This window comes from Manis javanica, chromosome 11 (genome assembly GCF_040802235.1).
Source record: "Manis javanica isolate MJ-LG chromosome 11, MJ_LKY, whole genome shotgun sequence".
In the NCBI taxonomy this organism is placed as follows: domain Eukaryota; kingdom Metazoa; phylum Chordata; class Mammalia; order Pholidota; family Manidae; genus Manis; species Manis javanica.
The window spans coordinates 74,794,642-74,809,737 of NC_133166.1; positions in this window are offsets into that span (position 1 = coordinate 74,794,642).

A 15,096-nucleotide genomic window follows, 5' to 3' on the forward strand; every position below is an offset into this window, starting at 1 on the left:
TGTTCCATGTGCACTTGAGAAGAATGTATATCCTGTTGCTTTTGGATGTAGAGTTCTATAGATGTCTATTAGGTCCATCTATTCTAGTGCGTTGTTCAGTGCCTGTGTGTCCTTTCTTATTTTCTGCCCAGTGGATCTATCCTTTGGGGTGAGTGGTGTGTTGAAGTCTCCTAAAATGAATGCATTGCAGTCTATTTCCCTCTTTAGTTCTGTTCGTATTTCCTTCACATATGCTGGTGCTCCTGTACTGGGTGCATATATATTTAGAATGGTTATATCCTCTTGTTGGACTGAGCCCTTTATCATTATGTAGTATCCTTCTTTATCTCTTGTCACTTTCTTTGTTTTGAAGTCTATTTTGTCTGATATTAGTACTGCAACCCCTGCTTTCTTCTCACTGTTGTTTGCCTAAAATATGTTTTTCCATCCCTTGACTTTTAGTCTATGCTTATCTTTGGGTTTAAGGTGAGTTTCTTGTAAGCAGCATATAGATGGGTCTTGCTTTTTTATCCATTCTATTACTCTATGTCTTTTGATTTGTGTATTAAGTCCATTTACATTTAGGGTGACTATTGAGAGATATGTACTTATTGCCATTGCAGGCTTTAGATTCATGGTTACCAAAGGTTCAAGGTTAGCTTCTTTAGTATCTTACTGCCTAACTTAGCTCGCTTATTGAGCTGTTATATACACTGTCTGGAGATTCTTTTCTTCTCTCCCTTCTTATTCCTCCTCCTCCATTCTTCATATGTTGTGTGTTTTGTTCTGTGCTCTTTTTAGGGGTGCTCCCATCTAGAGCAGTCCCTGTAGGATGCCCTGTAGAGGTGGTTTGTGGGAAGCAAATTCCCTCAGCTTTTGCTTGCCTGGGAATTGTTTAATCCCGCCATCATATTTAAATGATTGTCGTGCTGGATACAGTATCCTTGGTTCAAGGCCCTTCTGTTTCATTCCATTAAGTATATCATGCCATTCTCTTCTGGCCTGTAGGGTTTCTGTTGAGAAGTCTGATGTTAGCCTGATGGGTTTTCCTTCATAGGTGACCTTTTTCTCTCTATCTGCCTTTAAAACTCTTTCCTTGTCCGTGATCCTTGCCATTTTAATTACTATGTGTCTTGGTGTTGTCCTCCTTGGATCCTTTCTGTTGGGGGTTCTGTGTAATTCCATGGTCTGTTCGATTATTTCCTCCCCCAGTTTGGGGAAGTTTTCACCAATTATTTCTTCAAAGAGACTTTCTATCTCTTTTCCTCTTTCTTCTTCTTCTGGTATCCCTATAATACGAATATTATTACTTTTGGCTTGGTCACATAGTTGTCTTAGTGTTGTTTCATTCCTGGAGATCCTTTTGTCTCTCTCTATATAAGCTTCTATACGTTCCTGTTCTCTGGCTTCTATTCCTTCAATGGCCTCTTGCATCTTATCCATTCTGCTTATAAATCCTTCCAGGGATTGTTTCACTTCTGTGATCTCCTTCCTGACATCTGTGATCTCCTTCCGGACTTCATCCCACTGCTCTTGCATTTTTCTCTGCATCTCATCCCATTGCTTTTGCATTTTTCTCTGCATCTCTGTCAGCATGTTCATGATTTTTATTTTGAATTCTTTTTCAGGAGGACTGGTTAGGTCTGTCTCCTTCTCAGGTGTTGTCTCTGTGATCTTTGTCTGCCTGTAGTTTTGCCTTTTCATGGTGATAGAGATAGTTTGCAGAGCTGGTACAAGTGACCGCTGGAAGATCTTCCCTTCTTGTTGGTTTGTGGCTTTCGTCTCCTGGGAGAATAGCGACCACTAGTGGCTTGTGCTGGGCAGCTGTGTGCAGACAGGGCTTCTGCTTCCTGCCCGGTTGCTCTGGGGTTTATCTCCGCTGTTGCTGTGGGCTTGGCCTGGATGGGGCTGCTCCTCCAAAATGATGGAGCCCCGTTGGAGGGGGAGTGGCCCGGAGGCTGTTTATCTCCATAAGGGGCCTCTGTGCTCTCTGCAGCCCAGGGGGTTAGAGTGCCCAGAGATCCCCAGATTCCCTGCCTCTGTTTTAAGTGACCTGTCCTGCCCCTTTAAGACTTCCAAAAAGCACTCTCCAAACCAAAACAACAACAGCAACAATGGGAGAGGGAACAAAAAAAAAAAAAAAAAAAGGACAAAACGCGATTTTTTTTTTTTCGTCCTCAGGCACCAGTCCCAGACACCCAGTCAATGATCCTGCTGCCCTGTCTCCCTAGCACCAGGGTCCCTGTCCTTTTAAGGCTTCCAAAAAGCACCCACCCACCGGTCCTGCAGTGAAAAACGCACGATATTCTTTGTCCTCAGGCACCAGTCCCAGGCACCCACTCACCGGTCCCGCCGCCCTGCCTCCCTAGCACCAGGGTCCCTGTCCCTTTAAGGCTTCCAAAAAGCACTTGCGATAAAGAGAAAAAAAAAGGGGAAAAACGAGCGATTTCCTCCGTCCTCAGGTGCCGGTCTCAGGCACCTGCCCACCGGTCCCATAGGGAAAAATGCGCGATATTCTTTGTCCTCAGGCGCTGGTCCCAGGCACCCACTCACTGGTCCTGCTACTCTGCCTCCCTAGCACCAGGGTCCCTGTCCCTTTAAGGCTTCCAAAAAGCGCTTGCCAAAAAGAGAAAAAAAAAGGGGAAAAATGCGCAATTTCCTCTGTCCTCAAGTGCCGGTCTCAGGCACCCGCCCACCGGTCCCACAGGGAAAAACGCAGGATAATCTTTGTCCTCAGGCACCAGTCCCAGACACCCGCTCACCAGTCCCGCCACCCTGCCTCCCTAGCACTGGGGTCCCTGTCCCTTTAAGGCTTCCAAAAAGCACTCGCCAAAAAAAAACCGCTCCGGTTTCTTTCCACCCACCGGGAACTGGGGGGAGGGGCGCTCGGGTCCCGCCGGGCCGGGGCTTGTATCTTACCCCCTTCGCAAGGTGCTGGGTTCTTGCAGGTGTGGATGTGGTCTGGATGTTGTCCTGTGTCCTGTGGTCTCTATTTTAGGAAGATTTTTCTTTGTTATATTTTCATAGCTCTATGTGTTTTTGGGAGGAGATTTCCACAGCTCTACTCATGCCGCCATCCTGGCTCCACCTCTGTTTTTTGTGTTTTAACTCAGCAATGCCCCCATGGTATTGTTTATTCCAGTACATTGCTCTCTAAATGTCTTCAGTTTGGCTTACTGCTCATCCCTATAAAATGACAAGCAAGCCTGTTAATTTTGCTTAGTTTGCAAGTATGGGAAGTGCTCATACATTTCTTAGATTTTATACCCAAGCAGAGCTGGATTTTTTGCCTATTTAGTGCCAGCCCTTTGACCTCTAGGATAATCTGTGTGCTGGACATTTCTACTAGGGTCACAGCACTGACCGTGACTTGAGATCTCTTAGTGTTGGATAAACATAATAATGTGGTTTGAAATAGTAGGTATTTTTAACATTATGACAACCCACAGATACTCAGACCTTAAACAATAAAATGGGCAAAACTTTTCTTGCCTGCCCTCCCTGCTATAATTTTTCTTTCCAACATCACCTTGACAAACCTACATTGTAACAGAAGCAAACCCTTACAGTTCAAACACTGCATTTGACTTGGGGCTCAAGAGATTATTCTAAAAGAAATTGACAAAGTTTCTCTGATTATGTGCGCTGTCCTTATTTGACCTTCAACAGGTTCTCTGAATCCTTTCCCCTTCCCTCAAGTGATTTACAACTCAACTGAACAGCACAAATTCTGGGTCTGCTGCTGCTCCGAGTCGAGTTTGAGTGAATTTTCTGGAATGTTTTGATTGTTCAATAACTGTGCCCACCATTTTCACCTTAAATTTTTAGAGCCACTTACCTGCCCCTCTTTCTAAGTTATAATTTTTCTTGTTCTCCATGTCTTCCCAAAAATACTAGATTTGTTGCATTACTTAGTAGCTTTAACAGCTATTATACCAAAGACAGAAAAAGAGTTCAGAGATTTCATAGCATGTTCAGGACTGACCCGGAGGAAGTTTGGGCGTGGTTCAGGCTTATATTTTAGATTTCCTTCCCTCCCTGGTACTTTTCTCCCTCTTACTCCTCTCTAAGCCCACACAATACAGAAATCTGAGTCCATCAATGGTCTCTCAGGCTTTTTCTAGGTAGTACATAAGCTCCAAAAGTCTCCTTATTTCTCTCCACCAAACTTTTAATCTTTCAATGATGGTAGCCTTGAAGAAGATGGGAAAGAAACTCACTTTGCAACTGATTCACACCGATGTGGAACTGATAACTTTAAAATTCCCAGAAGTTTTCTTATTTTGCAGCTGGATATCCCTTAGCCTAAAGAACTCTTTTATTGGTAGGATTTCAGAATATGAGGAGAATTTTTGCTTCTTCCCACTCCTTTACATCCTTCCTCACTACCTCCTTATACAAAATAGGATGGATGGATGGATGGATGGATAGATAGGTAACTAGGTAGGTAGACAAATTTAGATTTAAAAAGGGCAAAGAATAGCAAAAATATTATGATTAGATAAGAAAATGATACTGTAATTTAGAACATAACTTAGAAAATGAGATGTAATCAGTAGACACTCAGGAATAATGACTCCAGTGGGGGAAGGGGAGGAGACTGTGGGCCATTATAAGTTACTAAGTTAGTAGGGTAGACTTGTACTTTAATACTAGTTTATAAATGACTTTTGGCTTGTTCACTTTTCCCTTGTTTATGGGCTGTTTGATTATAAATTTGGAAATTGTGTTTCTGTACTCATTCTGCCTCTGTGACCTTTAGAATTAGAATGATACATCAGGGGCCTCTGAGGGGAAGGTACTGGAATAAAAGTATATTTGCTAAATGTAGAGAAGTGAAAGTGAAATCACTCATTCATCAGAAATCACCATCTAAAATAGTGGAGCAAGAGCAAGTTCCACATGGAATAATGTACTTTTTTTTTATGATGGAATAAAATTGGAGTGAGCTGAAATGTCCCTCAGTGGGGGTTGGTTAAGTAAATTATAGCACAGCCCATCAATAAATCACTATGCCTCCATTAAAAGAACAAGTTAGATAAATGTGCACTACTATAGGAGATATTCACAGTAAAAAAGTAAAACAAGTTACAGAAATGGATACATCCAAACTTTAAAACAGTTTCCAGAGAAAGCAAAAAGGAGAGAATACTGTGAACCTCACTTTATGGTGCAAGTATATATCCTTAGTACATAACATAAACCACATTTGTACATAAAAGAAAACTTGTAAGCCAATGACATCAATGTAAAGACATGTAAAAAACCTAATACAAAATAAAGGATAATGCATGAAGAATGACCAGGTTTAGCTTTTTGACCAGAATGAAAGCTGGGATTAACAATTGAAAATATAATTCAGTGCATTAACAGATTAAAGGAGTAATCCCGATTACCTCAATAGATGCAGAATGTGTATATATCACGACATGCATTCATGCATAATAGAGAAGAAAACAAAACTATTATAAAATTAGAAATCTATGGGAACACCTGATAAAGGATATATTCTCAAAAAAAACAAAACTTAATGCTAAATGTTCAAAGTAATCTGTTAACTTTAAAAAATAAAACAAGAAACAAAAGACAAAGTTGTTCTGTTCAACAACATGCTTGTAATCTTAGCAGCATAGTAAGATAACCAATTAAATAACATAAAAGGTAATAATAACCACTGACATTTATCATCAACTAATTTTTGACAAGGGAGCCAAGATAACTCAATGGGAGAAGGACAATCTCTTGATAACTGGTGCTGGGGAAATGACACCCACATGTAAAAGAATGAAACTGTGCCTTTACCTTACACCACTCACAAAAATTAACTGAAAATGGGTCAAAGAAGTTTAATTAAGACCTAGAAGAAAAGATAGGGAAAAAGAGCCTTGACAATGGTCTAGGCAACAACTTCTTGGATACATCACCAAAAGCACAGGCAACAAAAGCTAAAATAAACAAGTGGGACCATGTTAAACTAACCTGCTTCTGCACAGCAAAGGGAACCATCTATCAATTGAAAGGACCACCTACAATGGGAGAAAATATTTGGTAACCACGTATCTGAAAAGGGACTAATGTCCAAAATACACAAAAACTCATACAACTAGAAAGCAAAAAAAGAAAATAACCCAATTAAAAAATGGGCAAAGAGACTGAAAAGACATTTTTTCAAAGATATACAAATGGCAACAGGTACATGCAAAGGTTGTCAGCATCACTGATCATCAGGGCAATGCAAATCAAAGCCACACTGGGTGTCACCTCACACCAGCTAGAATTGTTTTTATCAAAAAGATAAGAGATGACAAGTGTTGGTGAGGAAGTGGAGAAAAGGGAACCTTTGTGCACTGTTGGTGGGAACATAAATGGATACAGCCTTACGGAAAACAGTGTGGTGGTTCCTAAAAAAATTCAATTAACTATCATGTGATTTATTGATTCCACTCCTGGGTATGTATCTGAAGGAACCGAAACCAGTACCTTGAAGGGAGCTCTGCACACCCATGTTCGTTGCAGCTCTGGTCACAATAGCTAAGATACAGAAACAACTCAAGATCTGTCACCAGATGACTGTGTAAAGAAGATGTGTATTATATCTGTTATTATATATACAATATGTTCTTCAGCCATGAAAGAGAAGGAAATCCTGCCATTTGCAACAGCATGGATAAGACCTTGGAGGCACTATGCTAAGCAAAATAAATCAGACAGAGAAGAAAAAATATTCTATGATCACATGTGGCATCTTTAAAAAATTGAACTTTTAGAACAAAGTAGAATGGTAGTTACTTAGGGCCTAAAAGGTGTTGGAATTGGGGAGGTGGTTTAAGGGTACAAACTCATACCTAATAGGTAAATATGTGCTGGAGATCTAATGTACAACATAACGATTGTAGTCAACAAACTGTACAATAAACTTCAAAATGACTAAGAGATTAAATCTCAACTGTTCTCAACACATGCAAAAAGTGAAATTCTAAATATATGACATGATAAAACTGTTACCTAATGTTACTATAATAATCATATTGCAATATATAAACATACCACCAACAGGCTGTAAACCTTACACTTTTACAATGTTTTATGTCAATTTATTTTCAATAAAGAAAAAATAAATAAGAATTAAAATGGACCCTTGTGGACATTACTGCTTTGGGAAACAATGAAACAAACAAAAACTTTTTTTTAAAGGTATTAATACAAGAAAGAAAGAAAATTGTAATTATTTACATATCAGATGGTGACTTTTACAGAAAATCCTGCAAATCAACAAGAAATTAATAATTAATAATATAAATTAGTAAAGGGCTGGGATAGAAAATGAATATAGAAATGTATTGCATTTCTCTCTGAGACATTAATAATCAGTTAGAAAATGTAATTGTTAGAATACTGTTTACAATAGCAACATAAGGGTAATATGGAATAAACCTTACCAAACATTGGTAAGACACTTATTGAAAATTTTCAAATCTTGTCATTATTTTATTCTTTATATATACATTTCTTAATTCTTAATGAAATATTTCATAATACATAACAAAAAAGAACAAATGTTTTAAATTATTATAAAATTACCATAGATAAGAATGTTTATATATGAACTTAGCAAAACATACAGATGATGCAATTTTGTTTGAGAATAAGTATATTCATTTAAGAATGTGTTGATGTAAATTGATCTGTGTATATAGAAAAAATATGGAATCACAAAAGCAAAACTTATAACTAATTTTTCTGAGTTTCTCACTTCTTTAACAAAATTTGTTTTTACTATGTGGCAGATTCTATTTGACAAGTACTTTACAAATATTAACTCATATACTTCTCATGTTAGCCCTCTGAGACATGCACCATGATCCTCACTTTATAGATAAGGTCAATGGGGCAAAGACAGGTTAAGTGATTTTGCACAAGGTCACACAGCCAGTGGCCATATTGGAACCCTGGCCATTGATACCAGAGTCTGGACTCTTAACAACTGCATTAAGTTAGGATTTATGTGGTCATTTTTAATTTTTTCTTTATATTTTCTGAACTGTGTTTCATAATAAGCATATTTTAGAATTAAAATCAAATGTTAGCTCAATCTATTTTGGAAAGCAAAGTAATGCATGTTGGGCTATGGGATATGAAATTCACATAAATATAGCATAAGGTATGAACAAAATCATCTTCAAAAAGCCAATGTATACTTGTTCTGCATCATATAACTTACACTTGGATATTAGGTTCTGCATATTTAAATGTTGCAAATAGTGCTGCTTCCATGGTGGGAAAAGCATATGCTGATTCTTTTAATTCTTTTTTGTTGCAATTCTACCCTGACTCTTCCTGAGAAGACAGCTGGAAAGAGGAAGCACTTTACACATCTTACTGCATATAACATCTTTTCTTCCCTACTCATGTTGGGAACTTCCCTGCAAAGCTGTCAGTTTCTTTACAGGGTTCAAGTAGATTGACTATAGCACTAAACCTTCAGTTCATTAAACTTCCAAGGCTTTCTTAATGCCAGGTTAGTGGGATTCGCAAATTCAAGTCCTAATTGAACAGCTCTACAAATGAGTCAGACAGCCCCAAAAGTTGGCCATTGATCCAGTGCTTGCTAGAGAAATGGATAACTCTCACTGGTTCTTCTTAGCTCACTTCATGGATTTAATGCATATTTTAATGAGTATCTATGAAGTGCCCAGGACTGTGCTGGACACGAACCACATGGCAGCAAATGATCAGGGTCCCTGTCCTCAACAGAAGAAGGAGACAATTCAATCCCCTAATGCAGGGATCATAAATTCAAATGCCAACCAAATCCTGCAGATGGCATGAGCAGGGTGCTGGGGGAGGAGAGGCTAGGGGGGGATGGTGTAGGCAGGCATCCTGTAAGGGGGCCGCCATTATTCATCTCCAGCAAATCGTTTCTATGCTAGAAGACACTCTCTGTGTTTCTATTATCTTGAACTTTTCAAAGAAGCCAGAGATGCATATATTTTTTTGAGAGGGCATCTCTCATATTTATTGATCAAATGGTTGTTAACAACAATAAAATTCTGTGTAGGGGACTGAATGCACAATCATTAATCAACCCCAAGCCTAATTCTCAACAGTCTACAATCTTCTGAAGCATAATGAACAAGTTCTTACATGGTGAACAAGTTCTTACATAGTGAATAAGTTCTTACATGGTGAACAGTGCAAGGACAGTCATATCACAGAAACTTTTGCTTTTGATCACGCATCATGAACTATAAACAATCAAGTCAGATATGATTATTCATTTGATTTTTATACTTGATTTATATGTGAATCCCACATTTCTCCCTTATTTTTTTTCTTTTAATAAAATGCTGAAGTGGTAGGTAGAAAACATAATTTAGTGCTGTAAGAGGGCAAATGTAGATGATCAGGTCTGTGCCTATAGACTGAGTATTAATCCAAGCTAGACAAGGGCAACAAAACATCCACGGATGCAGAAGATTTCTCTCAAAACAGGGGGAGTGAGGTTCTAAGCCTCATCTCTGTTGATCCCCAGTTTCTCACCTGATGGCCTCCCTGCGACTGTACCTGTCTTAGGTTGTTCCTCCCTTGAGGAATCTTACCCGTCTCTGGCTAACCAGCCGTCTTCCAGGGACATACAGGGAAATGTAAAGATGGTAAATGAGAGAGAAGCAATATTCTTTAAAAAGGTTAGCTTTTTATTTCTTTGAAGATTTATGCCCTGTGGCTTCTATGCCCAGCATTTATCTTGATGTGTCTTTACCACTTGGAAGAATTATGATACTCGGTAATTTTTGATATGAGGCACGAATTCTACTAAAGGGCTGTAATTAGGAAGGAAGAAGAAAAGCTATAGAAGTAGGAGATAGAAGAAAACATGGGAAGATTGATTATTTCTTTGACATAACTTCTTGTAGAGTAACATAAGCATGTATAGGTTTTAACAAACTACTAATTAAATTGTGTACACACATTAACAGAATAGGAATACAGATATATAACAAAAGCAGACATACAATTACCAGCCATATCCAGTGAAACCAAGAAAACCAGTTAGGTACCCTAGGCATTTGTGAAAACTTATCAATAATATGATGGATATTGTCTAACTAAATTTGAATAGTTTGAGAAAAATCAGACAAATTAAAACAACACATTCCTGGGAATTGTTCATATCCCATATTCTTTTAACAGTAGATAGTCTATAGTCACACGATTTTGGAGCACTGCAACTTGTACTTCTAATTCTTGGTTGAGTTCCGACAATATAGATCCAGTCAAATTTGTTGTTTTACTGAAAGCACAGGCCAGCTTAGATATCTCCTTCTTCATTCTAATGTCAAGTCCAGGAACCAGTGGGATGAATGCAGCTACAAGTGCAACAGCGCCAGGATCTTTATTGAAGTTTTTTGAAGGTCATCCTCTGGAATGACTCTTCCAGAGGATGTTGATATTGGAAGTTCTTCTTCATACCGTATCTTAATTCATTTTCTGGGTAGCCAAAGTAGGCTTTGATCCTCTGTATAAACACAAACAAACCCTTTGCCCACACTTTGATATGACCTTTATACCATTGTGAAGAACCTATTGGAGACCACCACACAGGAACTGCTCTTCTTTTTTAAGAGAAAGAAATATTATCAGAGAAATATACTTCCATAACTGATCATCCGACACCCTTTAAAAGATCAAAATTAAGGATATGCAAACTCCTATCAGGGAGTAATCCCCCCTTTTATTTTTCTTATCATTAATCTACAATTACATGAAGAATATTATGTTTACTAGGCTCTCCCCTACACCATCTCCCCCACAAACCCCATTACAGTCACTGTCCATCAGCAGAGCAAAATGTTGTAGAATCACTACTTGTCTTCTCTGTGTTGCACAGCCCTTCCCTTTTCCCCATTCCCCACATTATACATGCTAATCATAATACCTCCTTTCTTCCCCTCCTTATCCCTCCCTACCCACCCATCTTCCCCAGTCCCTTTCCCTTTGTTACCTGTTAGTCCATTCTTGGGTTCTGTGATTCTGCTGCTGTTTTGTTCCTTCAGTTTTTCCTTTGTTCTTATACTCCACAGATGAGTGAATCATTTGGTATTTGTCTTTCTCTGCTTGGCTTATTTCACTGAGCATAATACCCTCTAGCTCCATCCATGTTGTTGCAAATGGTAGGATTTGTTTTCTTCTTATGGCTGAATAATATTCCATTGTGTATACATACCACATCTTCTTTATCCATTCATCTACTGATGGACACTTAGGTTGCTTCCATTTCTTGGCTATTGTAAATAGTGCTGTGATAAACATAGGGGTGCATCTGTCTTTTTCAAACTGGGCTGCTGTATTCTTAGGGTAAATTCCTAGAAGCGGAATTCCTAGGTCAAATGGTAAGTCAATTTTGAGCATTTTGAGGAACCTCCATATTTACATTCCCAGTGTAGGAGGGTTCCTGTTTCTCCACAGCCTCACCAACATTTGTTGTTGTTTGTCTTTTGGATGGTAGCCATCCTTACTGGTGTGAGGTGATACCTCATTGTGGTTATAATTTGCATTTCTCTGATAACTAGCAATATGGAGCATCTTTTCATGTGTCTGTTGGCCATCTGAATTTCTTTTTTGGAGAACTGTCTGTTCAGTTCCTCTGCCCATTTTTTAATTGGATTATTTGCTTTTTGTTTGTTGAGGTGTGTGAGCTCTTTATATACTTTGGATGCTAAGCCTTTATCGGATCTGTCATTTACAAATATATTCTCCCATAAGGTAGGGTACCTTTTGGTTCTATTGATGGTGTCTTTTGCTGTACAGAAGCTTTTCAGCTTGATATAGTACCACTTGTTCATTTTTGCTTTTGTTTTCCTTGCTCGGGGAGATATGTTCATGAAGAAGTCACTAATGTTTATGTCCAAGAGATGTTTGCCAATGTTTTTTTCTAAGAGTTCTATGGTTTCATGACTTACATTCAGGTCTTTGATCCATTTTGAATTTACTTTTGTGTATGGGGTTAGATAATGATCCAGTTTCATTCTCTTACATGTAGCTGTCCAGCTTTGCCAGCACCTTCTGTTGAAGAAACTGTCATTTCCTCCATTGTTTGTCCATGGCTCCTTTATCAAGTATTAATTGACCATATATGGGTTTGGGTTAATGTCTGGAGTCTCTAATTTGTTCCACTGGTCTGTGGCTCTGTTCTTGTGCCAGTACCAAATTGTCTTGATTACTATGGCTTTGTAGTAGAGCTTGAAGATGGGGAGTGAGATCCCACCCACTTTATTCTTCTTTCTCAGGATTGCTTTGGCTATTCAGGGTCTTTGGTGTTTCCATATGAATTTTTGAACTATTTATTCCAGTTCGTTGAAGAATGTTGCTGGTAATTTGATAGGGATTGCATCAAATCTGTATATTGCTCTGGACAGGATGGCCATTTTGTCTATGTTAATTCTTCCAAGCCAAGAGCATGGGATGAGTTCCCATTTGTTAGTGTCCTCTTTAATTTCTCTTAAGAGTGTCTTGTAGTTTTCAGGGTATAGGTCTTTCACTTCTTTGTTTAGGTTTATTACTAGGTATTTTATTCTTTTTGATGCAATTGTGAATGGAATTGTTTTCCTGATTTCTTTTTCTATTGGTTCATTGTTAGTGTATAGGAAAGCAACAGATTTCTGTGTGTTAATTTTGTATCCTGCATATTTGCTGTATTCCAATATCAGTTCTAGTAGTTTTGGAGTGGAGTCTTTAGGGTTTTTTATGTACAATATCATGTCATCTGCAAATAGTGACAGTTTAACTTCTTCTTTACCAAACTGGATTCCTTGTATTTCTTTGTTTTGTCTAATTGCCTTGGCTAGGACCTCCAGTACTATGTTGAATAACAGTGGGGAGAGTGGACATCCCTGTCTTGTTCCCAATCTCAGAGGGAAAGCTTTCAGCTTCTCGCTGTTCAGTATAATGTTGGCTGTGGGTTTATCATATATTGCCTTTATTATGTTGAGGTACTTGCCCTCTATACCCATTTTGCTGAGAGTTTTTATCATGAATGGATGTTGAATTTTGTCAAATGCTTTTTCAGCATCTATGGAGATGATCATGTGGTTTTTGTCTTTCTTTTTGTTGATGTGGTGGATGATGTTGATGGATTTTCGAATGTTGTACCATCCTTGCATTCTTGGGATGAATCCCACTTGGTCATGATGTATGATCCTCTTGATATATTTTTGAATTCGGTTTCCTAATATTTTATTGAGTATTTTTGCATCTACATTCATCAGGGATATTGGTCTGTAATTTTCTTTTTTGGTGGGGTCTTTGCTTTGTTTTGGTATTTGGGTGATGTTGGCCTCATAGAATGAGTTTGGGAGTATTCCCTCCTCTTCTATTTTTTGGAAAACTTTAAGGAGAATGGGCATTATGTCTTCTCTGTATGTCTGATAAAATTCCGAGATAAATTCGTCTGGCCGGAGGATTTTGTTCTTGGGTAGTTTTTTGATTACCGGTTCAATTTCTTTGCTCGTAATTGGTCTGTTTAGATTTTCTGTTTCTTTCTGGGTCAGTCTTGGAAGGTTGTATTTTTCTAGGAAGTTGTCCATTTCTTCTGGGTTTTCCAGCTTGTTAGCATATAGGTTTTCATAGTAGTCTTTAATAATTCTTTGTATTTCTGTGGAGTCTGTCATGATTTTTCCATTCTCATTTCTGATTCTGATGATTTGTGTTGATTCTCTTTTTCTCTTTATAAGTTTGGCTAGAGGCTTATCTATTTTGTTTATTTTCTCAAAGAACCAGCTCTTAGTTTCATTGATTTTTGCTATTGTTTTATTCTTCTCAGTTTTGTTTATTTCTTCTCTGATCTTTATTATGTCCCTCCTTCTACTGACTTTAGGCCTCATTCTTCTTTTTCCAATTTCGATAATTGTGATGTTAGACTATTCATTTGGGATGGTTCTTTCGTATTTAAGTGTGCCTGGATTGCTATATCCTTTCCTCTTAAGACTGCTTTCACTGTGTCCCACAGAAGTTGGGGCTTTGTGTTGTTGTTGTCATTTATTTCCTCATATTCCTTGATCTCTATTTTAATTTGTTTGTTGATCCATTGATTATTTAGTCACATGTTGTTAATCCTCCATGTGTTTGTGAGCCTTTTTGTTTTCTTTGTACAATTTATTTCTAGTTTTATACCTTTGTGGTCTGAAAAGTTGGTTGGTAGAATTTCAATCTTTTGGAATTTACTGAGGCTCTTTTTGTGGCCTAGTATGTGGTCTTTTCTGGAGAATGTTCCATGTGCACTTGAGAAGAATGTGTATTCTGTTGCTTTTGGATGTAGAGTTCTATAGATGTCTATTAGGTCCATCTATTCTAGTGTGTTGTTCAGTGCCTCCGTGTCCTTACTTATTTTCTGTCCAGAGGATCTGTCCTTTGGGGTGAGTGGCATGTTGAAGTCTTCTAAAATGAATGCATTGCATTCTATTTCCTCCTTTAGTTCTGTTAGTATTTGTTTCACATATGTAGGTGATCCTGTGTGGGATGCATAGATATTTATAACAGTTATATCCTCTTGTTGGACTGACCCCTTTATCATTGTGTAATGCCCTTCTTTATCTCTTGTTACTTTCTTTGTGTTGTAGTCTATTTTGTCTCATACAATACTGCAACACCTGCTTTCTTCTCTCTGTTGTTTGCGTGAAATGTCTTTTTCCATACATTGACTTTTAGTCTGTGCATGTCTTTGGTTTTGAGGTGTATTTCTTGTAAGCAGCATATAAATGGGTCTTGCTTTTTTATCCGTTCTACTACTCTGTGTCTTTTGATTGGTGCATTCAGTCCATTTACATTTTGGGTGACTATTGAGAGATATGTACTTATTGCCATTGCAGGCTTTAGATTCATGGTTACCAAAGGTTCAAGGTTAGCTTCTTTAGTATCTTACTGCCTAAGTTAGCTTGCTTATTGAGCTGTTATATACACTGTCTGGAGATTCTTTTCTTGTCTCCCTTCTTATTTCTCCTCCTCCATTCTTTATATGTTGGTTATTTTATTCTGTGCTCTTTTGTGTTTCCTTTACCTGAGTTTAGTGGGTAGTTGATGTTATTTTTTGCCTTTAGTTAGTATTTGGTTGGTCTGCTTTCT